General features: G+C 36.0%; 1 long non-coding RNA gene across 1 annotated transcript; it reads right to left on the bottom strand.

Annotated features, from left to right (window-relative positions):
* LOC145693976 (uncharacterized) lies at positions 1 to 26,831 on the bottom strand. Its single transcript, XR_014132865.1, has 4 exons — positions 26,668 to 26,831; positions 21,395 to 21,548; positions 5,500 to 5,579; positions 1 to 378 (listed from the first exon to the last, which is right to left on the bottom strand). It is a non-coding gene; the product is annotated as an uncharacterized LOC145693976 (long non-coding RNA).
* Between the last annotated feature and the right edge of the window lie 775 nt (positions 26,832 to 27,606).

Here is a 27,606-nt window from a genome sequence, read left to right as displayed (position 1 = left end):
ATTATAAATTTGAAAATTATTTTTAATACGAGTATTATGCAAGTAAAATATTTAAATCGTTTATTATTATTATAGGGTCCTCTGCACCCATTTTCGTGATTCTTAAGAACTATCTTGATGTAAGACTTTACTGGTATGTTACATGTGTCTCGTTCGTGACGCATTTTATTCTGCTTAGAGGCGAAGACTTTCAAACATTTCGAACAACGATATATTTTCCTCACCTCTACTCTGCGATTCTTGTGTGTCTCTTCATGTCGCTTCAGATTACTACGATTTGACAACTCTTTTCCGCAGGTTCCACACTTAAATTTTCTGCTATTCCCGTTCTGTCTACTAGTTGATGCTGCTTCATTCCGTGAGTTTGCTCTGGAACTTCTGGAAATTTAGAAAAGAAATTAATGTATTTTATGTGATTTTCTTGTATATTTATTCACACCAATTATTTTATTTCATTTTCTTGTTTATCTATACAAATCAATTATTTAATTAGTCAACTCTGCTACGAATTTTGACAGTCAACAACAAATTTGACCTAGAGGAAATTAATCAATTTGAACACCCTTTCTAGGTTGAATCATTTAATGTTTTAAAAATTAAGTTATGTAAAGTATAATAGTGGGATACATTGCCCGGTGAAGAGAAGAATGCTGTGAAATATTCTCTTATTGCGTGCACGTAATGTAGCTGAATACAGCCAATGTAGGGTTGGTGATATATTTTGTTGTATAACAACACGTCAGTTTGCATTACTAACAGACAAGTACCAACATTTATATTAGCTACAGTGCAGTTTTTATATATGAAGATTGTAATATAATGTTCTAATTTTTTTAAAAAAAATAAGTCAAAGCATACCTAAAAATAGTATTTATCGTTTTCTTCTTTAATTATCTTTATTATCGAAAGGTGCATCCACTAAATAAATCTATCTCTAGGAGTATTTATTAACTTTATAACATATATTGCCACAGTTCGTTCATTTCTACACTGCAATAATTATTATTCGTACCTATATACACTGTGTACACCATAAGTAATCATTAATTATATTAGCCTTAATATTCAATATGTTATAGATATTTGATGCATATATAATAGCTAGCTCATATGCGTCCTTGTATTTCGGTGTTTTAATCTGTTCAACAAATAAGTCAATATTGATTAGTACATTTTTGAACAACTTTCCTTTCCCTTTTTCTTTCTTTTCTGGCTACTGCAATATTTAGAAGCGTTGTCGTTAAATGAAATGGATCCTGAAAGGCGGGATTCGTTAAGTTCTCCTGTACAATTATACAAAAGAACTTCGAACCGTAAAATTAAGATATTTGTTATTAATGGTTTGAGTATGATTAATTTCGAATTTCTGAATAGGCATCAAGGTTTGAGTAAAATTCATAGCTCGCTTATAGGAATCTGTTAATTTATTTATTTCCTAGCAGGTAAAGAATTAGAGCTGGCCGACCCTACAATGTCTATATGATAAATTGTTACAATGTATCTTTAGATAACTCTCTGGTGATCACTGGTGTAATAATGGATCTATCATAATCAGACTTACATAGTTGTTGCATACTTTCTAATCTGCAATGAGGTGAAGTACTGGTAAGATGAATACGCAACCCGGTACCTCAACATGCTTTGTCTATTTTATGGAGTCCATTAACGTCAAAGTACATCTGAGTAGACAATGTTATGATAATGTTGGTATTTCGTTTTTTTATCGGAAAATCAGTTTGACTGGTAATGAATCAATATGATTTTCGAAGGTTAGGCATAAAACATATTTATGGAATTTACTAAGTACAAAATAATATGATATCTAGCCTTTCTGTTTCAAATTAAGAATATTGTTTCTCCCACCTCCATTAATTTGGCTGAGGCCTACGCCTTCGTTTACAATTTACCCTCTGAAAGGAACACATCGGCAATAAGAGCGCACGAATTGTACCATTCATTTTATTTTATTTTTATTATTTATTTAACAATCACCAGATACAGCTCAGAGACCATTTTATACTGGCTATCTACAACAACAATTACAACAGAAAAGAATTGAGTAGGTATCGGCAACGGTCTGTTTAGTAGGTACAAGGGCGCATTTGGCTGCTAGGACTAAGCAAAACCCTTGTCAGGATGGTCGGCAACCGGAATCGAGCCCACGACCTCCCGGTGCTAATCCAACGCACTACTCTACTACTTGAGATCCTTCGCTCGGTACTTCGCTTCATTTTACAATAAGAACTGTTTGTTGTGTTTATAACACCACTTCTTCCTTTATCTCTTACTTAATAATTTATTGAGGTGGAGTAAATCTATTGAAATGTGTGGTATACTCTTCTGAAAAATTCAACATTCCCAGACAAGCTTTTAATTTGGTGACATCGTTTGGTGCAAAGCATTTAAAAATAGCTCAACATGCTTCTTGACATGTGATATTTATACCTGCTCACCTCATCATTACATTCTTGTATTTATTGTCGAACGTGTCTAATTCTTTCCATGCAATCAGTTTTGTTCCTGAATACAACTAATATATCATCCAAAAATCCATCCACCTTTGATATATCTCTCGAACACTTTCGACATTTCTTTAAAAAATATGGGGTTGCATGTTAATCCAAAAAGTAAACCATCATTTTCTTATAGACTCTGTGGAGTTTTACTGTGAATATTTTTGACTTTTTATCAACCTACATCTGTCGGTACGCAATAGGCAAGTGCAAGACTGAAATATTGTGAATCTGTGTAGTTGACTTAAAATGCCCCCAGCTAGGTTTAGAGTAAACTACTATTTCTAAAACTTTATTAATTGTTGAATTATAATTGGCACATAATCGTATCTGAGTACTGTTCATTTTTACGTCATCATGGGAGACAATCTATTGAGCCACTGCCATCCATACATTTTGCTTCACACAAACACCAGTATTTTCTCTGAAGTCTCCTTTTTTGATTTATGTGTTATGTAGACCCTTAATACTACTTGTATCTTTCACAGTTCCTGTAAAATTTCCTTTCATTGTTTCAAGACTATGTGCAAAAACGGTTGTTCAACAAAAGCTTATTTTAACTTATCGTTCACTATCCCTAAAGTACCCATCTTATAAAAATGTGCTTTTGTAAGTATATGTTGATTATGATCTAAAATGATCAATAGCATTCTGTCAGCGGCGGGTAAGTGAAGTGAATTATGTAACTGAAGAATACGGAAATATGAATTATTTATATTTGAAAACACATATGTCTTGTGGCAGCCCTGTGGCGACTTTGAAATTGTACGAATATTCGATCCAAAATTTGTAAGAGCTTTTTGAGACCAGCTACCTAGACTGAGCTTTTTTCTGGGTATTGCTCATTCACACCACGCCACGCCACGTTGATACCGAATATACAGATTCCAAGGCGCTTCCTTCCCCCTTCATTTGATAACGGGCTCAGCGCAAAATATTATATCTCATAGGTGATAGGCTTAAGGCCTCAGATGCCTTTAATATTCAAAAATATGTGTAAAATAAATAAAAACCACTTTAAAATTAATAAAACCATTATTACATTATAAAGAGATTAGACATATAAATGATTTGTTTGGTTTTAATTCACCTGTTGTTAACTGAACAATTTCCAGTTTTGCATATAATAATTGAAATGCTTCCTATTGTGTACTATTGCTTGATCACTCGGCACCAATTGTAACTGCAAACCTCTATTAGCAACTATAAAGTACCAGGTGGCATAGTGCCGTGATATGCGATTCCGTCATGTTATCAGATCGCTTAATATGTCTTGTTAACTTTCGTGATAGAGTAAATGAATACTAATACATATATAGGTGTATGTAATTATCGGAATACATACTGAATGTCAACACCTTTTCATTACAAAGATTCCGGTAACTTTTAATAACAACGAAACAGGTAACTAATTATCTTTCTTTAAATGTAACTAGAACCAGCTTAGTACTTTAATGTATCACTTTCTTACCTATACTTGTTACGTGAGATAACCTCCGAAGACACAGATGGTGATTAGAAAAATGGAAACACCTGTAGCTGGCAACACGTCAGATGAGTTGGCAGTGGTGTCGTGGCGCCCGCAGCGCCGGACCGCTGGTGGTGGTGTGTTAGGTCGGTCTCCATACTACCTCAGGCGCAGTGGAATAGCAGTGTCCAGCGGCTGCAGTAGACGAAGGTAGTGTAAAATGGAAGACCTCTCAGATTTTCAAAGAGGGCAAATTGTTGGTACGCGGTTATGTGGAGTGAGTGTAACGGTAGTGGCTACTGTGTTAAGTGTGTTGCGTGGGACAGTGTTGAAGGTGATGACGGCCTACATAACACACGAAAAAACCACATCGGGGAAGCGGAACAGTGGGCGGAAGAAAATCATGAGTGACAGGTCACGCCGGGTATTAAAGCACATTATCACGCAGAACCGTCGTGCCACTGCGGAGCAAGTGACGGAGGAACTCAATCAACACATTCCCTACCCTGTTTCGACAATCACAGTCCGCCGCGAATTACATGACATGAACTTACGGGGTCGTGTTGCACGGGCCAAACCGCTCATCAGGGACCATAACGCTTTTGCACGCCCCGAATGGTGCCATTCCCATGCAACTTGAATCGTTGAGGACTGGAAACGTGTGATATGGTCGGATGAGTCATCCTTCACCCTATTCCCAACCACGGACCGTGTTTATGTGTGGAGAACGCCCAAAGAAGCTTATGATCTGCAGTGTCTCCGCCCAACTGTGAAACATGGCGACTGCTCGGTGATGCTGTGGGCCGCCATATCATGGTTTTCATTGGGTCCTGTGGTCACACTTAGCGGACGTAACACTGCCAAGGATTATGTCGTGATTTTAGGAGACCACTTGCATCCTATAGTCCGGATGTTGTTCCCGGACAATGACGCCATCTTCCAGGATGATAATGCACCCATTCACACAGCTGTCGTTGTTGCAGCGTGGTTTTAGGAACATCGGGATGAAGTTCAACACCTCCCTTGGCCCGCCCAATCTCCAGGTCTCAACATAATTGAAAATCTGTGGTCCGTCTTGGAAACAAGAATCCGGCGACGATTTCCACCTCCATCCTCTCTCACAGAACTGGCCGATGCCCTGCACGAGAAATGGTGTAAAATTCCTCTTGCTACCATTCATGACCTCTATGGCTCCATCCCACGTCGCATCAAGGCTGTTCTGAAGGCGAAAGGTGGCCCGACACCATATTAATCTGGTAAGTTGCAATTTCGTTCAGGTGTTTGCATTTTTCTGATCACAATCTGTAGATCCCCTATTATTTGCTACAGCGACCATATTATTTTCTATCAGGTGCTTTCATTGGAGACCTTAGTTATTCACCAAAAAAATCCACTCTATTCTGTTAGTGAATTTAACTTTCGGATGGCCAGAACAACTTTTTAACACAGGGGCTTGGGATTGGTTATGCCGGAGTTGTATCATCATCAGTATATTTGTATAATATTTGCATTACTTACAATAACGTATTGACACCACTTGGTCCTGGGAGAGGTACAACTTCGTCATCAGAGCTTCCGGACGAACATGCAAATCTGTTCTGTAACGATTTGGAAAATAATTATATAGACAGAGAAAGAACAGACTCATGTAAAAAGAAGTTCTTAGAAGTCTTATTACAGTATTGCTATGAGCGCTTCATGTTAAAAATGGGAACTCCTGGGTGTTAGGTAGTTAGCATTTACATGGGTGTGAGGTGGAAAATCATCGCGGAAAATTTTCCATTCCTGAAAATTTTCCGCTATATTTTTCCGGACAATTTTCCGTTGTAAAAGATATCAGTAATCAAGTAACAATTCATCAGCAATCATGAAATTGATTGAATCCATGTATAGGAATGTTAAAAAGTGAAAGATCGTTTAAAGAATCTGAAAATTTTCATAGCTCAGACAATTTTCAGTATTATGTAGGAACAAGTTAAAAAAATTTTCATGAATCGAAATATTTTGTCTTATATGGAAAAATTGAATAACTTTGTATGAGTCGGATGGTTCTCATCATTTAAAAAAAAAAGATAAAACAACATTTTTTTGTGAATCGGGAAGTTTTATTGCTCTGTAGAAACAAGTGAAAGGAATTTTCATAGATCGGAAAATTTTCATCACGATGTAGAAACAAGTGGAGAAAACTATTTATAGGCCGAACAATTTTGAATATTATGTACAGTGATGTTAGGTGGAAAATTTTCCACTATATTTAACTGCACATAGAGCTAAAAAATTGAATTTCTGTACAGGAAAGGTAGTCAGCAACAAATTATAATTTTCCAATTAGCTTTCGGGAACCGGAAAATTTTCTAATATTTCAAGTTGGGAAGTAAAATTTTACACTGTTTCTCTCTCTCTCTCTCTCTCTTCCTCTGCAAGCTCCTTCGTTGCTAAGCGGTTAGCATACGCGCCTTCGGCATGGATAATCTGGCTTCGATTCACATCGGGAGCTCATGTACTTCGGATTCCACGTTAATCAGTTGGTTCCATTTTATATAGTGTCGCTGCTGAAAAGGACGTTAAACTCAAAATCAACTCAACTACTCTCTCTCTCTCTCTCTCTCTATCTGTGTGTGTGTGCAAAGTGCAGAGAACATACATCTAGTTCGTATAGTACAAATATCCCATTCTATTATATAAAATTTCAATTTATTACAAGTCATGAATGTTTTCCGATTCATAAAAACATACTTCTTCTATTCATTCGATTCATGAAAAATTGTTTAAATTGTTTCTACATAGTAAAGAAAATTGTCTGAGCCATGAACATTTTCAGATTCTTTAAACGATCTTTCACTTTTTAACATTTCTATGCATGAATTCAATCAATTTTATGAATACTGGCGAAGTGTTACTTGATCACTGATATTTGTTAAAAACGGAAAATTTTCCGGAAAAGATATAGAGAAAAAGTTTCCACCTTACATCACGGCTAAACAACGATGTAGGAATAAGTGGAGTATGTTTTTATGAATCGGAAAATTTTCCGTTTCAAAATTTTCCGGAAAATTTTCATCACTGTACAGGACAGACAATTTTTCGATTCATGAAAAATTGTTTCACTTGTTTTTACATAATACTGAAAATTGTCTGAGCTATGAAAATTTTCTGATTGTTTAAACGATCTTTCACTTTTTAACGTTTCTATACATGAATTCAATCAACTTTATGAATACTAAGGAATTGTTACTTTATCACTGATATTTGTTAAGAACGGAAAATTTTCCGGAAAAATATAGACGAAAATTTTCCACCTCACATCACGGCTAAACAAAGATGTAGAAATAAGTGGAGTATGTTCTTATGAATCGCAAAATTATCCGGAATATTTTCTGAAATTTTCCGTTTCCAAATTATCCGGAAAATTTTCATCACTCCATGGGTGTTCACAGCAATGTCCAACTGCGAGTGGGATACAGCCATGACTGAGAAAGCACCACTAGTAGTAAGAACACAATTGAAAAGACCTTGACGAGTAATGAATTTAAGTGGAGTTTTTGAAATGAAAGGACCAAGAAAAGTTAATAACAAAAGTAGTTTATCAATACAAGTGTCTATTGTATGGATTCAAGTTGTAATGAGTTCAATCAGTTTTGGTATATATAAAGATATATTATCCAATGCAGCCATTTCTTTCTCATTAGCATATCATTAGAGTTGATTTTAATCAGTAACCATAAATATATACTATTATAACTATTCAAATATTTTCCTTTTATGTTAGTGTTACTTAGAGATTTCCCATTTATACTGTATGTTTAATATTAATCTAAGTACTATCACTCAATTGAACGTTAAAGTGTAGTGAATTTGGGGACATTCTTTTATCCCAGACTTACTTCCTACCTAACGATATCTCTATGTCTAGTCTGTATGACAAGGTACGTTGCACAGTAATACGTTGCACAGTTGGACAGTAATATCTAGTACCTGTTCGTCTGTTAAGCTGAAAGAATTCAGTTTCTTTACGTCATTGTCAATTGTCGATTAGTGAAATACTCTGTTTATGTTTTGTCAAAGTACAGTACAGAGTAGTTTTATCTTGGAATTATGTTGAGAAATATTAATGCAAATCTAGTAGCGATCTTATTTGTATGAAAATACATTGAATGTCAAAGCAATTTATAAAAAGTCAAAGCAATAATTTTAAAGTTAAATTGAAATTAATGAACCTCCGAGCCCAGTTTTATGATCTCCCTTTTCAATATCTTGTTTATCAAGTCCTTTTGAACTCAGCTAGAATAGACAGAATACATACCGATTACATAATAAATCAAGGGTACTTGCTGTATCTGTTGATAAGATGCGGATGTAGTTAATACATATTTTTGTTTTGTCTGTACGGAGGTGTTCAGAAACATATTGTTTATCTTTTGGTACCTGTTATGGCACTTAATTTTTTTTTGTATATCTATCTATCTATCTATATATATATATATATATATATATATATATATATATATATATATATATATATATATATATATATATAGTGTGGCACTAAATTCGTTGTACAAAAGCAGAGGGGTGATTTCTAAAAGTAAAACAACCAAAACAAGTTCTAATAAACGTAGGGCGAAAACTGCGTCATTTACATGTTATGGGCTGCCGAAAGCGTGAGAAAACGAACTCTGAGACAAACCCACACGGAACGTCAACTCTTGCCCATCAGAAACGGTGTTCTGTGAATGTTCGGGCAGGAATCGTTCATAATTATCTTATCGGACCGTATCTACTACCACAAGGTTTGACCAAGTGGGAGTATCGCATATTTTCGAAAGAGGTTCTGCCTAATGTGTTAGGGTTTGTGATACTGGCTGTTCGTCGAAACATGCTTTTTTTATCACGACGGTGCTAAAGCACATTTCGCTGCGGAGATGCGAAATTTTTTCAACGCATTCTTTCCGAACCAATGGATCGGCGTAGATCGGAACCAGTGTCTTAGCCAACTCGCTCATCAGATATTAACCCCTTTGATTTATTTTTCTGGAGCCATATGAAACAACTAGTCTATACGACGCCTGTACAATCAGAGTAGGAATTCCTTTCTTGAATTTTTGGTGCTGCCTGGAGCATTAGGGAAACGCCAGGAGTGTATCAGCGCGTCCCCCGGTCCCTTCACCGCTGCTGTAACCTTTGCATTGAAGTGAAGGGTCGAAACTTTGAATATGTTTTGTAGTGACAGTTCTGACAAATATCCTCTTTTAATTTTAAGAAAGACTCTTCTCTGCACTTTGTTCCCTACAATTCTCTTCGGTATGCAGTCCCGTTATACGATTTGGGACAAGAAACATCAGCCTCTGTTACAACAAATATCGCACGTGGAATGAATGTTTTGTTTCACGTCAGTCAGTTTAGATCATTAATTGAAAAAGAAAGAACGTATTGTAGTCGCATTTATGTGATATACTGATCAAAACAGATGTGCTCAAACTGTTATGTGTATTATTATTATTATTGATATTATTATTATTATTATTATTATTATTATTATTATTATTATTATTATTATTATTATTATTGTTGTTGTTGTGAATGTTTTATTTCTTTTTAATAATGGTTCTTGTTCAATTCCTAGTAATAGTAAAATTGAAAGCGTTTTCAAAAGCTTTGCGATATCATTAATATGAGCGGATCAGCAATCGGAATTTCTTTATCTTCTGTTACCTATCAGCTTGTGTTGTACGATTTTTCACATTGCAGCCACGTGACGTTTCCAGTGAATTATTGTACAACGCTTTTACTAGTACTTCTTGAGGGAATATGCAACCACGCACAGTGAATATTACCTCATCCGCCATTTTTTAATCTGCGTGTATGAATACGGATCTGCCACGTAGTATTATTTATATTCAATGAGGCGTCTTTTACATGCTCTTGTCCAATCAATTTACGTCATAAAATGTCTGGGAATCCCTGACGGCCTTTGGGGAATCCATTGTGCCGCCACTGCAGAATCTGAAAGCTCCACATTTCGATAGAGCAGATTAGGATCATTTGACGATATCATGCCGCATCACGTCTACGCTTAATAGTTAGTGAAATATTTAAGTCTAAAGTTCGTTTTCCCACGCTTTCGGCAACCAATAACAGGTAAACGACGCGGTTTTCACCCTATGTTTATTAGAGCTTTTCTGTTTGTTTTACTCTCAGGAATCGCCCTTCTGCTTTTGTACAACGAATTTGTACAACATAGGTCGAACAGAGTTATGAACCGGCGAAAATTCGAAAAACCAAGTTTCCAAACGCCTTGCCTCAGAAATTATAGGACCTATCCCAAGCGGTTTAAGGAATTACATAGGATCTAGTAAGCGCTCTATCTAAATATCTATGTTCTACCATGGTCCGTTATCGGCGAAATGAACTGTAAAAGGGAATTCAACGTACAGGGATACTCCTTTAAGCACTAATGGCGCGTTCGTATAACCGATAACGGAGGATGGGAAAACATTGATATTTAGATAGATCGCATACTAGTTCCTGTGTAATTCCTTAAACCGCTTGAGATACTTCCTATTGTTTCTGAGGGAGGGCATTTCGAAACGCGATTTTTCGAATTTTTTGCGGTTCATAACTCTGAAAGGAGAATTTTTCGACGAATGATTATTAGATCTTTTCTTTCATTTCAAAATAAGATAAAAAATTCATATAGAACTGTGGGGAAAAGTGCATAGTTTCAGAGCTAGGGCTGTTCAAAATCGCGAAAATGCAAATTTCAAGAGGCATTATTTCGAATTCGAGAAACTGTGGATGGTGGTCCTTATCAGTATAAAGGAAGTCACGCATGCGCAATCCCAAAATGCATATTTCATTAATGTTCAACGGGTGTGTAGAGTATTCCATGCAGGGTGAAATTCACAGACATGCCACCAACCGAATTTTGAGATATACTCTGACTTTATGACTTAATGCTCTGACTACATTGGTTCAAAGTAGGCAAATGATAAACTTTGATAGCAGTGAACATGAGATGTTTTGGCGCGATGCCAGAAGTGTTAAGGATCGTCAGCAGCACAGTCTCTCGTACTCGGGAGAATGCATGCCGCAATGTTTTCTTTGAGGCTTATAAGTGAAGAAAACGTGAAATAAACCGTGACAAAATACATCGCATCACACGTTATTCCGAACACACACAGACAAAAAAAAAACATGAAGGAATGTACCAATGTCAAGGGGCGACAAACTTCTGTGAGACGCAAATGCCCCCAAGTTCCCCATCATAGTCCTAGGGGCCAACCTCAAACTTTCAAATGGCACCAGCGGTCGAATCATATTTCTTTCGATAAATTTTGGAATATGAAACAACGCATATCAGAAATATTTACTATGTGGAATTTCAAAATGGCTGCGAAAAATATCTGCTTGGTGTTAAGAACACCGTGCATTTTTGGCGGCCATCTTGAAGCCCGTGCTTCATATAGCAAATGTTTTCTATAGGTGTTGTTGCACATTCCATGATCTATCGAAAGAGGTACCACTCGGTCCCTGTTGCCATTTGAAAGTTTGAAGTTGGCTCCTGGACCGTTATGATGGGGATCCTGGGGGCACTTGCTTCTCACAGACTTCTATCACCCCCCTGACATTGGTACATTCCTGCACAACTAGATCCGTCACATTTTTGTTCGTTTCGCAAATCTTTCAGGACACAAAGTTTGGTGGGACACTCTGTATATTCCCACATACGACCCAACCATGACATAATGTTCAGTACTTCTATTATCGGTTGTTGGCTCAACCGAACAATTTCATGTTCTCCGATTTGATATTGCCTCTATAACTCCAGTATTGATCCATTCCGAGTGATGCCTGTTGCCGGAATTTTCTTTTTGTGAAGCGAGTGGCCTTACTATATTAGACTTGTCTGGATTTTCATGGCCAGTGCTGCCAACTTTGGAACTCGTTTTTCTTTTCGACTCTAGGTACGTCGGTTTCCTGCATAGTTGGTACTTTCTTGTTTTGTTCATTCTAATATGCACAGTTAGTGATGAAATGTGGCATATTATGGTCAAATCCGTCTTTTCCGTATTTTTCGTATTTCTGTTTTTCTATTTTCTTTTATTAAATTGTACCACTGATTATACACGTCATATCTTATGTTCTACATGACAGGTTGACGCTGAATATTGCACTCAGTTATCTTTGCAAAACATGTACTTTTCATTGCAGTTGGCAACACTGTTAACTACAATGGTGGCCTTCATTTGTTCTCCATTGTGGCAACTCTCTTTCTATACATCACTTCTCAGCAATGTATTTTGCCGTGTTCCCGTTTTTTGCGGAATTTGCATTTTTTTCCCCTGTCCAACCTTGCTGTTTCCCAAACTTCCACCCCTTATATTTCTTGAACCTATTGCTATGGGCAGGTAATTTTCTGGGATTGCTCATTTCTGTTACAGCTCTTTCAATTGGCATAGGTAACATCTTTCACTGCAACTATCATTTTGGGAAGGTTCTCTTGTAAGTTTTTCCTCCTACCTTATTTCCTAATTTTTTTTAGTCTTGTTTTATTTTAGCAACCTGTCCCCATTTCACTTGATCACTAATATAATCATGTTATGTAATTGATTTGCATCTAAAGATCTGATTTTCTTTCACAAAGCGTTGCGAGCTATAATCCATGCGCTTATAGACTTTCGTTATATCCCGAGGGACTAATTGTTTACCGTTGTCAGCTTTGACCAGTCGTAGCCGTGAACGATTGTTTAGTTAATGACGTATTATTATTATTATGATCTTTTCTTTACTATAGAACGATTTTGATATTGCTTTCAGACTTTTTAACCGTGTTGTGTCGGTATTTAATCTTCGGGTCCCACCTATAACCTTCGTTATTGCATTCAGCTTTTCAGTATCACACAGAGATGAATATATCACTGACTGTAACTAGTGGGCCCTCTAATCTGTAATTAAGTTGTTTTAACAATATTTTTATTATAGTATTCCTTGATAATCATGCTTACACGGTTTATAACTACCTTAGGCATATACATGTTTGTTGTTTTTACAGACTGAAACTTCGGTAATGAAATATAATCTAAATTAGGAATATATTTCAGTGTGGTCACTCATCTTGTTTGGTTATTTGTCAAGTCCATTTTTGTGCATGTAGTGTAGTTAGGCAGCCTAAAATATGAATGTACGGGATGATTAACTATGAGTTGTATAAAATGATTAAGTATATGTGAATTGATATGTAAATATATGATAAATGTACTTCTTTGTGGGAAGGTATATTACGAATTTGAAGTATGCCATTCCAATGTGAATGAAGGGTTTCATTATTACCCCGCTTACTTTTTGGGCGATTAATGCCATAATTTGGTTGCCATAATTTCGGGTCGTCGATAGACATAAGTATAAACTGTTTGAGTATACCGTCATTGTCCTGAATGTAACTTTTCTCTTTTGTGTTGTCATGATACCCATATGTGTACTTAACACCTCTGTGGTGTAATCGTCACTAACTGCATGTTGGGGTCTTAGTTCAGCAGGTTATCGAGATGTAGTTTAACCCCTAGTGTATCCATCCAACATTGTGAAACCAATTTGTTAACACATCCATCCCTTGTCCCTTTGTGAACCATAAACCTCCAAAGATCCTGATAGTGTTATTCCTACGAAAATAAAAGTATAGTGATCGTTCATTAATAGTGATTGGTAGTAAGAAACCCCATGATTACAGTTTACTACGATTCCATCCTAAAGTATTCCTCAGAATAGGGACTTTAGGATTCTTCGTGCCTGAAATATTTATATAATTAATCTTGACTTTGTTATGTGTCGTCAAATAGTTAAGAATAGATGTTGACTTATATGATTAATTTCGCGATAATATGAAATTGGACTTAACGTTAAACTCCCAATTTGATTACCACGTAGGTTTATAGACTACGAGAACAGATTTGATATCTTCATCGATAAAGATAATAGTTTCCTTTGAACAAGTGTAAAGAATGATCTAGAAATTGTCGTACTTTTAAAGCAAAGAGTGCAACGACACTTTATAACGACACTCTTATTTACTGTTGTTTTGACATGTAATTTGTCACATAAATGTCTTTGCCGGTTACATACATACTAACATTGTAAGAAATACCGGGCGAATTCGTTATTAAATTATTTTCCTACAACAACATATTTATAGACATGCGACAATAATGTTGCACATGAGTGTAGCTTAAAAATGTGGTTACGTTATCTCCATGACCTAGGTAATGAATGCCACTGTTCTTAGTTAATTCAAAAACGGCTCTACGAAGTGGGCATAAACGGCAGAACTAAATTTGCAACGGTAGTTATGGAAACTAGATACTTCGAGAACTCCATTCACGGAGCATAAGCTAAACATTTGACTTTTTCTTCTCCACTAACTTAAACAGGGTTTCAATTGTCGAGTAGCATACAATAAAGTAACAAAATTGACTTTTAATCAGGAATTGTAACTAATTTGATCAGACTAACATTCTCACCCCTTGGCTGGGTTTGGGTAACTACCACTTGTGAACTTACCTGGATCCAGATCAGGGCCATATGAGTTGACTTGTGTCTGCATTAAACCGTTCAAGCTCGATTCCTGGGAATTTAACAGAACAAGAAGTGCCCTCAGTATTTTTGGATTTTCTCTTCTATACTTCAATATTTCTTCTGTGCATGTTTCTTCTCTCTCACTTCCTCTTTCTCCCCTCCCTTTCCATCTTCACATACACCATGTGATATGCTTCCCTTACTATAACTTCGGAACTGTTTCCTACTTTTCCTGAAGTAACATATCCCCTGTATGAAGTTACTGAAATTCTTTTACACTGTATTATCTTCACCTTCTTCCTCCTCTCTTACCTTCCTGTTAACTCATCTTTTTCTCTTAATCTATACTATTTTAGAATTGTAAACCACAACGAACTTAAACAACGACATAAGCAGAAGTCCGATACCAAGACGGTTTAAGTAGTATGCATATGTATTAAATTTTGCAATCGATGTATTTTATTTAATGCAAGTTTTCATTCTTATGTTTCAATTTAATTGGCAACTAAATAGCACAATAAGTACCAAGTTAGCTTCACTACTACATTACACTTTCTCGATCAAGTTCAATATTCTGGCGTGTGTAATTACAACATACACAAACCTGCATACATAACACACAAACATATATATATGAATTATGAACAGGTCATTTACATGTACATTGGGCTGTTATACAAATCTAATTGGTGAAAGTATATATTACTATCATAAACTAAAAAAAGTAGACACTAGTTTATTAAGCTAAGACAACCACATAATTTGTGAAGTCTTATTGTTTATACTGCGCATCAATTTTCTGCAAATGGTATCGGAAGTAAAACGAATACATATCGACATGATAAGGTCGATGTGTGGTAAGCACATATAGAAGGGTGTATGCAGCGAGCCAAATTATACCCTTATTTTTTGCTTAGGGAAGATAATTAAAATCTGAAAATATATAAGAACATTAGTAGTCATAATAGTGTTTAGACGAACAACAAATCTTACTTGTAGGTAGGTAGGCTAAAAGGTTGTCAGATATTTGGAATCTCTGCACAAAATTGTAATCGGTGCTCAAGAGTATCTCTGTTATTGCAGTGAGCACATATATAGTAAGCCACTATATCTAGTTATAGGAGTCGGTCTAGCGTTTCATATTTGTTGTTTACTATAACAGGATCTCTGTTGAATAATTAACAAAGGAGCGTTAAGGGGGCAGACTATTAAATATTTTTCAAAACACTTTTTCTGTGCCAGTTTTACGTAAATGAAAAGAAATAATGAAATGTAAGTTACCTCAATAATAGATACTATTATTCTACACCGGAAAATACGAATCGGAAGAATTTCCAGTGTGGCCATCCATAGAAACTACACTGTGACAAGAATTTGATTTACACATAAATCTAGCTTATGGCAGCAGCTAGAAAAATGAACTCAACTATAATTGATGACTAATTCTGCTGCCTATGTTCCTTGTTAATTACATCTTAAATAATATTTGTATTTATTTTATAATAAAGAGTACTGAATAAATAAATATTAACAAACAGTAGAATTCAAATACAAATATTATTTAAAAAGTAATTAAACAAGAAACATAGGCAGCATGGTAAGTCACAAATTGCTGCTGAGTTCATTTTTCTAGTCACACTGTAATTTCTATGAATAGCAACACTGAAAATTCTTCAGATTCATATTTCCGGGTGTAGAATAATATTATCTATTATTAGGTAATTTACATTTCATTATCTCTTTTCACCTACGAAAAACTGGCGAAAGAAAAATTGTTAGCTTTTAAAAAATATTTAGTAGTATGCCTCTCAATGTTTCGTCAAATATAGGGCCAGTGAAGGTGTTGTACTTTCAATTGAATATGAGGTGTGACGAAGTGTTGTGTCTGTATGTAACGGTGATAAATTCATCTAACAAACATAAGGTCTAAATTGCTTCGGGTAATCAACCCATAGGCTATATCAAGAACTGGTTCACACAAGTGTCGAAATTTAAATCCCCAAGGAAAAATACTAACAGCTGTTTCAAGGTCGAAAACAAGCTAAACAAGCGGAGATAAAATAGCTAGATACACTGTTCTCATCGCTCGTAAACACGTCAATGGTTCATTTCAATACTAATGCTTTAGCGTGAATCGCAATATCTTGAAAGTTCATTCCACGTTGTGCAGGGGGTAGCACGAGTTGCTCACTTGCCACGCGAAGCAGTTTATAATGCCCTACAAACAAAGCTTGGCTAGTGAGGAATTTGTATGTTTGTAGGAGGAGAGAAAAAATAGAACAAACAAACCACAGAAGGCTAAAAGCTTTTGTTGAGAAAGATATTTCTACTGATCGAGTTCATATTGGGAGGTTTATGTCCTATTAGAAAGACTCGTGTGTTGTGTGCTACTATATCATAATTGAAAGTAATGGATTGTTTGATGTTATTGAACCATTCAATACTCAGGATTTTGACTGAATTAACCACAGTGGATTATGCACTGTATAGATCCTGGTATTTGGGATGACTACAGAGCAACTTTGTTTTTCGAGTATTTAATCTTGCGCTTGAAATACTTTGATACGTGGCTAAAAGACTCTGAATATCGTCGAGGGTGTAAATACTGCTCACATAGAAGTATTGAAATAAGAAGCGCGGTAAATTGTGATGTAAATGAGTGTAGTTTAACCGCACAGTCTCATGATAGGCTATAAAATCTCTTACGTTAGCTGAAGTTCCATAAATTAAAGTATGGCGTCCATGACCGTATTGACAGGGACTAATTAACTCCCTACATAATTGTGCAAACGACGAGCTACACATCAGCTTAAGATTTTTAAGTCTGTACATATTTGTAATGGACTTAGGGTTAGGCTTTCTAGGGATTAAGACAGTAACATTCGTAGAGAGAGATTCTGCTAATGTAAAACATTTTCGATATCCATTGAAGAGATCCGTAATGGAAGACGGGTCATTATCAATGGAACTAAGAGATAATTCTAATGGAAGAGAGTCTATTCCAGTTGATTTGCCACGTTTTCCTAATCTAATGGAGATCTCACCTTCATTGATTGTAAAGGGATTGTTTAGATACTCTTGAGCATTTACATTTAGGATTGGAGGTCTAAAACAGATTCATCCACATTCGTTACCTGAGATGTTGAATACAGGTTTTTATAATACTGAACAAGTCAGAGAATTACCTGCAAACCTTCATAACTTTGGGCATCCTCGCCCTTAATCCAAGAAATCAAATAATTTTTGCATCTGAGTTGTTCTTTTTGAATTTGTATAATGGTAGCTTCGTTCCGGGACAAATTTGTTTCGGACCAAAATACCACGAATTCGTTGTAATGACAATTAGTTTCATTTTATGTATTTGAGGCCTGACTAGACTGCTTCGCAATTGTTCTTGCATGTTTTCTTTAAGTAGGCTCGAGTAATAGTTGTATTGAGTATTGTATGTCTGGTTCGTTTTAATACATGTCTGAATTACTTATTGTATGTCTAAATTACTTACTTATTGATTGAAATCACCGATTAGTTCGTTTGTCTCAAAAATACATAAGTTTGCCCTGATAGTGTGATAGTAACGGAAATAAGATCCGCCATTCCTTTCATATTAAATGCTCATACTCTGTGTCATAAGTATAGAAGGATTAAAATACTAAAGGGGATTACTTCTCAAAAATATTGACACTGGTAGGATTATTCTCACAATAAGAACATAGTGATCGCTAAAACAGACAGGTTCGAGCGCAACGTCTCGTATTTGTGTAAGCAAATTATGTGAGCGACTTATGTAAAGACAGTCCAAACGTCTAGAGGATTGGCACATATGAAATGAATCACCAGGGTCAGTGGGTGGAAAGTGACGCCACACATCAACTAGATTATATGTGACTATTATTTGCTTGTGCTCAGGAAAAAATTAAAGTTTGGAGTCTGGTCAATAGGCTGTAAAACTGAGTTATAATCTTCAGCTAATATACAAGGGTTGATACCATTAAATAAACCCTATGCAAGATCAGTGTTCAAGAAACCATGCCTCTCTCGCTTTTTGTGACAACCAGACAGGATATAAAGATTATATAATTTGATGTGTTGAAACATCCGAACGGAGATACGTTCATTTGGGTGATCATTAACTGCCTTAAACTCTAGACCATTACGATAGATGATAGCTGTACCTTGCCCATTCTCAGTAAAACGAGAATAACATGTATAATTTCAGAGATAACCTTCCTCTGGAAGGGCCACTTCTTGAGGGAACACATCAATAACTGCTTTATAAATAAAATCTTTTAATGCTTCTTTTTCAAGAGGAGAGGTAAGTCAGTTTAGGTTAATGGTGGCAAAACTAAAACTATGCATAAAGATAACGAAAATAGATTTAAGGGAAATGGTACTCACTGCATAAATGTATGAAAATAAGACAATAATAATACAAGGAAGATAATTATAAGTTGTCCCCAATGGAGGTACAAGCTTTCAACCTTTTCAAGGTGGCTTGGGTTCGTGCACCTGAAATTAGTGTAATATCCTGAAGTACGGCCTCCTGTAGAAGTTTTTGAAACTCCAGTAACAGTCTTTCATTTGGAAAGTTTACATTTTTCATATACAGGGGCACTCAGATCAGATTCACTGGTGGAGTCACTGTGAAGTGATTGCACATTCCTGTCAAGAGTGATGTTTGAATCTGTTACCAAGTACACGTCAGACTGGTTACCAAGCACACGTCAGAATGATTACCGTGATCCACAGGAGCACTAGGATCAACTTTTAAATCCTTAACTGACTTTTGGTCACCTAACTGAGCTAGTTGTCCTTTCTGGAGAATTTACTGGGCCTTTGGACCAGGATTAGATGGAGGTACTGCAGTAGTTTCCAGAAGGGCAAGAACTTCCCGTTCCGAAGGATGAACTCCTTCGATAGGTGGGTCGGGGCGAATGACGGTATCATAAGTTTTTTCAATTGCTGGAAGGTCATGACTTGAAGAAATACCAGGGTTAGCAAAAGTAAGCAGAGAAACCTCCGTGTAGTTATCAGTATGCAAAGTCTTTCTCATGTGGAAGATTATGAGGTACACGAAGCGGTGGCCGATAAGAACTTCGAACTTGCAAATGAACTTTGAATTGCGGACCTTTTTGCAGGTGCACTCTTGAACAACAAGCTCCTCTGAACTGCACAACGCGCAACTTTGGATTTCACCTGAGTAACTAAAAAATAGGCCCAAACCACACACGGTAATAAATGATGGAATATTTTGTATAATCTTCATTTTAATTAACTTACCTCCAGTACGGGTGACATATACATGTTCCGCATAATACTGTTCGTCTAGGATTGACTGCATTTTACCATAATGAGGTTAAAAACACGTATTGACCGGAGATTACTAAGTTCCATGGAGCACAAAGTCACTTTAACGACTGTAATACTGTTGTCAGACAGACCAATAAGAAGTAAATGTCCCCTGTCACTATCGGTGTATTTGACTTCACCATTAGTTGAAAAAAGAATTCTTACACACAACACCTTCTTAACTAAATTAATATACAGTTGTTTCCTTATGACATCTATTTCTATATTGTGTATTTGATTAAAGGTTAATTTTAGTGTGTTTCGTATTCATTCATGCATAAAAGTTGAAATAGGCGTGTGACTTACTTGACCAAAATTGATACGTAAGGTATTCTCACGTAAGCAACTCATTCTGAATTTTTGTCGTACAACGAACACAAAAATAACTTCGAAGTAACAAAATATTTAGATTTAAAACATTAAGGAGAAACTGAATTATCACACTACGATGTTAACACATTACACAAACTTATTTCATGACTTGTGTTTTGTTACTACACAAAGGGGCAGCGAAAGAGACACGATGTTACTGACACGAAGCTCAAAAACATGTGACACTTCGCCACAACTTCCTCATACGAAGATAAGAAAATAAACTAGTAGTTAGGGGAGACAAACATAGAAGTGTCTATTTCTACACGTGTTGACAAAATTAAAAGAGTGTAAGAGTAATTTCTACCGCCTTTTCATATATCACATTTCATACATCACCAGATAAAACGCAATTACCTCTAATGAATACAGTACTTAAAGGCCTAAATGTAGTGATCACTTGATATTTTTCTTGTTAGTTCTGTAACATAATCAAGGTAAAATCACATTAGATAAACATTCAGAAGATAACTTTTCGAATTATTTACTTGAACTGTTGAGATACTGCGAAAACATTGTCATTAATAGTTGGATTGATTAGGTCCTATTAATCACTTGCTACATTACTTGGTTATTTGATTATTAATTTAAAGGGATTATTAAAGATGAATAAGTTGGAACATCCTTTATCTATTGCTCAGTCCTAAAGAAGTGAATAATTACCAAAGAGACTCAAAAGTAACAATAAATTCAACTACCGACAAAATGTCGGGCTCTTAATTTTGCTGTGTTTTAAAGGTGTCTAAACTGAATAAACAGTTACAAATTTGTAACTTATCTTGAATTAGTAAACTATGCATATTTCTTTTCTACAGTGTTTATTATTAACTTATCAATTTAGACAGGAGCGTACATTGAATTCAGATATAAGATAATTTGTATAATTTATGATAGTGTGAACAATTATAAATTTGAAAATTATTTTTAATACGAGTATTATGCAAGTAAAATATTTAAATCGTTTATTATTATTATAGGGTCCTCTGCACCCATTTTCGTGATTCTTAAGAACTATCTTGATGTAAGACTTTACTGGTATGTTACATGTGTCTCGTTCGTGACGCATTTTATTCTGCTTAGAGGCGAAGACTTTCAAACATTTCGAACAACGATATATTTTCCTCACCTCTACTCTGCGATTCTTGTGTGTCTCTTCATGTCGCTTCAGATTACTACGATTTGACAACTCTTTTCCGCAGGTTCCACACTTAAATTTTCTGCTATTCCCGTTCTGTCTACTAGTTGATGCTGCTTCATTCCGTGAGTTTGCTCTGGAACTTCTGGAAATTTAGAAAAGAAATTAATGTATTTTATGTGATTTTCTTGTATATTTATTCACACCAATTATTTTATTTCATTTTCTTGTTTATCTATACAAATCAATTATTTAATTAGTCAACTCTGCTACGAATTTTGACAGTCAACAACAAATTTGACCTAGAGGAAATTAATCAATTTGAACACCCTTTCTAGGTTGAATCATTTAATGTTTTAAAAATTAAGTTATGTAAAGTATAATAGTGGGATACATTGCCCGGTGAAGAGAAGAATGCTGTGAAATATTCTCTTATTGCGTGCACGTAATGTAGCTGAATACAGCCAATGTAGGGTTGGTGATATATTTTGTTGTATAACAACACGTCAGTTTGCATTACTAACAGACAAGTACCAACATTTATATTAGCTACAGTGCAGTTTTTATATATGAAGATTGTAATATAATGTTCTAATTTTTTTAAAAAAAATAAGTCAAAGCATACCTAAAAATAGTATTTATCGTTTTCTTCTTTAATTATCTTTATTATCGAAAGGTGCATCCACTAAATAAATCTATCTCTAGGAGTATTTATTAACTCTATAACTTATATTGCCACAGTTCGTTCATTTCTACACTGCAATAATTATTATTCGTACCTATATACACTGTGTACACCATAAGTAATCATTAATTATATTAGCCTTAATATTCAATATGTTATAGATATTTGATGCATATATAATAGCTAGCTCATATGCGTCCTTGTATTTCGGTGTTTTAATCTGTTCAACAAATAAGTCAATATTGATTAGTACATTTTTGAACAACTTTCCTTTCCCTTTTTCTTTCTTTTCTGGCTACTGCAATATTTAGAAGCGTTGTCGTTAAATGAAATGGATCCTGAAAGGCGGGATTCGTTAAGTTCTCCTGTACAATTATACAAAAGAACTTCGAACCGTAAAATTAAGATATTTGTTATTAATGGTTTGAGTATGATTAATTTCGAATTTCTGAATAGGCATCAAGGTTTGAGTAAAATTCATAGCTCGCTTATAGGAATCTGTTAATTTATTTATTTCCTAGCAGGTAAAGAATTAGAGCTGGCCGACCCTACAATGTCTATATGATAAATTGTTACAATGTATCTTTAGATAACTCTCTGGTGATCACTGGTGTAATAATGGATCTATCATAATCAGACTTACATAGTTGTTGCATACTTTCTAATCTGCAATGAGGTGAAGTACTGGTAAGATGAATACGCAACCCGGTACCTCAACATGCTTTGTCTATTTTATGGAGTCCATTAACGTCAAAGTACATCTGAGTAGACAATGTTATGATAATGTTGGTATTTCGTTTTTTTATCGGAAAATCAGTTTGACTGGTAATGAATCAATATGATTTTCGAAGGTTAGGCATAAAACATATTTATGGAATTTACTAAGTACAAAATAATATGATATCTAGCCTTTCTGTTTCAAATTAAGAATATTGTTTCTCCCACCTCCATTAATTTGGCTGAGGCCTACGCCTTCGTTTACAATTTACCCTCTGAAAGGAACACATCGGCAATAAGAGCGCACGAATTGTACCATTCATTTTATTTTATTTTTATTATTTATTTAACAATCACCAGATACAGCTCAGAGACCATTTTATACTGGCTATCTACAACAACAATTACAACAGAAAAGAATTGAGTAGGTATCGGCAACGGTCTGTTTAGTAGGTACAAGGGCGCATTTGGCTGCTAGGACTAAGCAAAACCCTTGTCAGGATGGTCGGCAACCGGAATCGAGCCCACGACCTCCCGGTGCTAATCCAACGCACTACTCTACTACTTGAGATCCTTCGCTCGGTACTTCGCTTCATTTTACAATAAGAACTGTTTGTTGTGTTTATAACACCACTTCTTCCTTTATCTCTTACTTAATAATTTATTGAGGTGGAGTAAATCTATTGAAATGTGTGGTATACTCTTCTGAAAAATTCAACATTCCCAGACAAGCTTTTAATTTGGTGACATCGTTTGGTGCAAAGCATTTAAAAATAGCTCAACATGCTTCTTGACATGTGATATTTATACCTGCTCACCTCATCATTACATTCTTGTATTTATTGTCGAACGTGTCTAATTCTTTCCATGCAATCAGTTTTGTTCCTGAATACAACTAATATATCATCCAAAAATCCATCCACCTTTGATATATCTCTCGAACACTTTCGACATTTCTTTAAAAAATATGGGGTTGCATGTTAATCCAAAAAGTAAACCATCATTTTCTTATAGACTCTGTGGAGTTTTACTGTGAATATTTTTGACTTTTTATCAACCTACATCTGTCGGTACGCAATAGGCAAGTGCAAGACTGAAATATTGTGAATCTGTGTAGTTGACTTAAAATGCCCCCAGCTAGGTTTAGAGTAAACTACTATTTCTAAAACTTTATTAATTGTTGAATTATAATTGGCACATAATCGTATCTGAGTACTGTTCATTTTTACGTCATCATGGGAGACAATCTATTGAGCCACTGCCATCCATACATTTTGCTTCACACAAACACCAGTATTTTCTCTGAAGTCTCCTTTTTTGATTTATGTGTTATGTAGACCCTTAATACTACTTGTATCTTTCACAGTTCCTGTAAAATTTCCTTTCATTGTTTCAAGACTATGTGCAAAAACGGTTGTTCAACAAAAGCTTATTTTAACTTATCGTTCACTATCCCTAAAGTACCCATCTTATAAAAATGTGCTTTTGTAAGTATATGTTGATTATGATCTAAAATGATCAATAGCATTCTGTCAGCGGCGGGTAAGTGAAGTGAATTATGTAACTGAAGAATACGGAAATATGAATTATTTATATTTGAAAACACATATGTCTTGTGGCAGCCCTGTGGCGACTTTGAAATTGTACGAATATTCGATCCAAAATTTGTAAGAGCTTTTTGAGACCAGCTACCTAGACTGAGCTTTTTTCTGGGTATTGCTCATTCACACCACGCCACGCCACGTCGATACCGAATATACAGATTCCAAGGCGCTTCCTTCCCCCTTCATTTGATAACGGGCTCAGCGCAAAATATTATATCTCATAGGTGATAGGCTTAAGGCCTCAGATGCCTTTAATATTCAAAAATATGTGTAAAATAAATAAAAACCACTTTAAAATTAATAAAACCATTATTACATTATAAAGAGATTAGACATATAAATGATTTGTTTGGTTTTAATTCACCTGTTGTTAACTGAACAATTTCCAGTTTTGCATATAATAATTGAAATGCTTCCTATTGTGTACTATTGCTTGATCACTCGGCACCAATTGTAACTGCAAACCTCTATTAGCAACTATAAAGTACCAGGTGGCATAGTGCCGTGATATGCGATTCCGTCATGTTATCAGATCGCTTAATATGTCTTGTTAACTTTCGTGATAGAGTAAATGAATACTAATACATATATAGGTGTATGTAATTATCGGAATACATACTGAATGTCAACACCTTTTCATTACAAAGATTCCGGTAACTTTTAATATCAACGAAACAGGTAACTAATTATCTTTCTTTAAATGTAACTAGAACCAGCTTAGTACTTTAATGTATCACTTTCTTACCTATACTTGTTACGTGAGATAACCTCCGAAGATACAGATGGTGATTAGAAAAATGGAAACACCTGTAGCTGGCAACACGTCAGATGGGTTGGCAGCGGTGTCGTGGCGCCCGCAGCGCCGGACCGTTGGTGGTGGTGTGTTAGGTCGGTCTCCATACTACGTCAGGCGCAGTGGAATAGCAGTGTCCAGTGGCTGCAGTAGACGAAGGTAGTGTAAAATGGGAGACCTCTCAGATTTTCAAAGAGGGCAAATTGTTGGTACGCGGTTATGTGGAGTGAGTGTAACGGTAGTGGCTACTGTGTTAGGTGTGTCGCGTGGGACAGTGTTGAAGGTGATGACGGCCTACATAACACACGAAAAAACCACATCGGGGAAGCGGAACAGTAGGCGGAAGAAAATCATGAGTGACAGGTCACGCCGGGTATTAAAGCGCATTATCACGCAGAACCGTCGTGCCACTGCGGAGCAAGTGACGGAGGAACTCAATCAACACATCCCCTACCCTGTTTCGACAATTACAGTCCGCCGCGAATTACATGACATGAACTTACGGGGTCGTGTTGCACGGGCCAAACCGCTCATCAGGGACCATAACGCTTTTGCACGCCCCGAATGGTGCCATTCCCATGCAACTTGAATCGTTGAGGACTGGAAACGTGTGATATGGTCGGATGAGTCATCCTTCACCCTATTCCCAACTACGGGCCGTGTTTATGTGTGGAGAACGCCCAAAGAAGCTTATGATCTGCAGTGTCTCTGCCCAACTGTGAAACATGGCGACTGCTCGGTGATGCTGTGCGCCGCTATATCATGGTTTTCATTGGGTCCTGTGGTCACACTTAGCGGACGTAACACTGCCAAGGAATATGTCGTGATTTTAGGAGACCACTTGCATCCTATGGTCCGGATGTTGTTCCCGGACAATGACGCCATCTTCCAGGATGATAATGCACCCATTCACACAGCTGGCGTTGTTGCAACGTTTTAGGAACATCGGGATGAAGTTCAACACCTCCCCTGGCCCGCCCAATCCCCAGATCTCAACATAATTGAAAATCTGTGGTCCGTCTTGGAAACAAGAATCCGGCGACGATTTCCACCTCCACCCTCTCTCACAGAACTGGCCGATGCCCTGCACGAGAAATGATGAAAAATTCCACTTGCTACCATTCACGACCTCTATGGCTCCATCCCACGTCGCATCAAGGCTGTTCTGAAGGCGAAAGGTGGCCCGACACCATATTAATCTGGTAAGTTGCAATTTCGTTCAGGTGTTTGCATTTTTTCTGATCACAATCTGTAGATCCTCTATTATTTGCTACAGCGACCATATTATTTTCTATCAGGTGCTTTCATTGGAGACCTTAGTTATTCACCAAAAAAATCCACTCTACTCTGTTAGTGAATTTAACTTTCGGATGGCCAGAACAACTTTTTAACACAGGGGCTTGGGATTGGCTATGCCGGAGTTGTATCACCATCACTATATTTTTATAATATTTGCATTACTTACAATAACGTATTGACACCACTTGGTCCTGGGAGAGGTACAACTTCCTCGTAAGAGCCTCCGGACGAACATGCAAATCTGTTCTGTAACGATTTGGAAAATAATTATATAGACAGAGAAAGAACAGACTCATGTAAAAAGAAGTTCTTAGAAGTCTTATTACAATATTGCTATGAGCGCTTCATGTTAAAAATGAGAACTCCTGGGTGTTGAGGTAGTCAGCATTTACATGTGTGTAGTGATGTGAGGTGGAAAACAATCCGCGGAAAATTTTCCATTCCTGAAAATTTTCCGCTATATTTTTCCGGACAATTTTCCGTTGTAAAAGATATCAGTAATCAAGTAACAATTCATCAGCAATCATGAAATTGATTAAATTCATGTATATGAATGTTAAAAAGTGAAAGATCGTTTAAAGAATCTGAACATTTTCATAGCTCAGACAATTTTCAGTATTATGTAGGAACAAGTTAAAAAATTTTTCATGAATCGAAATATTTTGTCTTATATGGAAAAATTGAATAACTTTGTATGAGTCGGATGGTTTTCATCATTTTCAAAAAAAAAGTTAAAAAAACTTTTTTTGTGAATCGGGAAGTATTATTGCTCTGTAGAAACAAGTGAAAGGAATTTTCATAGATCGGAAAATTTTCATCACGATGTAGAAACAAGAGGAAAAAACTTTTTATAGGCCGAACAATTTTGAATATTATGTATAGTGAGGTTAGGTGGAAAATTTTCCACTATATTTAACTGGACATAGAGCTAAAAAATTGAATTTCTGTACAGGAAAGGTAGTCAGCAACAAATTATAATTTTCCAATTAGCTTTCGGGAACCGGAAAATTTTCTAATATTTCAAGTTGGGAAGTAAAATTTTACACTGTTTCCCTCTCTCTCTCTCTCTCTTCCTCTGCAAGATCCTTTGTTGCTAAGTGGTTAG

Source organism: Thermobia domestica, chromosome 9 (genome assembly GCF_964235325.1).
Source record: "Thermobia domestica chromosome 9, izTheDome1.hap1.1, whole genome shotgun sequence".
Lineage (NCBI taxonomy): Eukaryota > Metazoa > Arthropoda > Insecta > Zygentoma > Lepismatidae > Thermobia > Thermobia domestica.
Note: the sequence above shows the minus strand (reverse complement) of the source record. Positions and strands in the feature narration are given on the sequence as shown.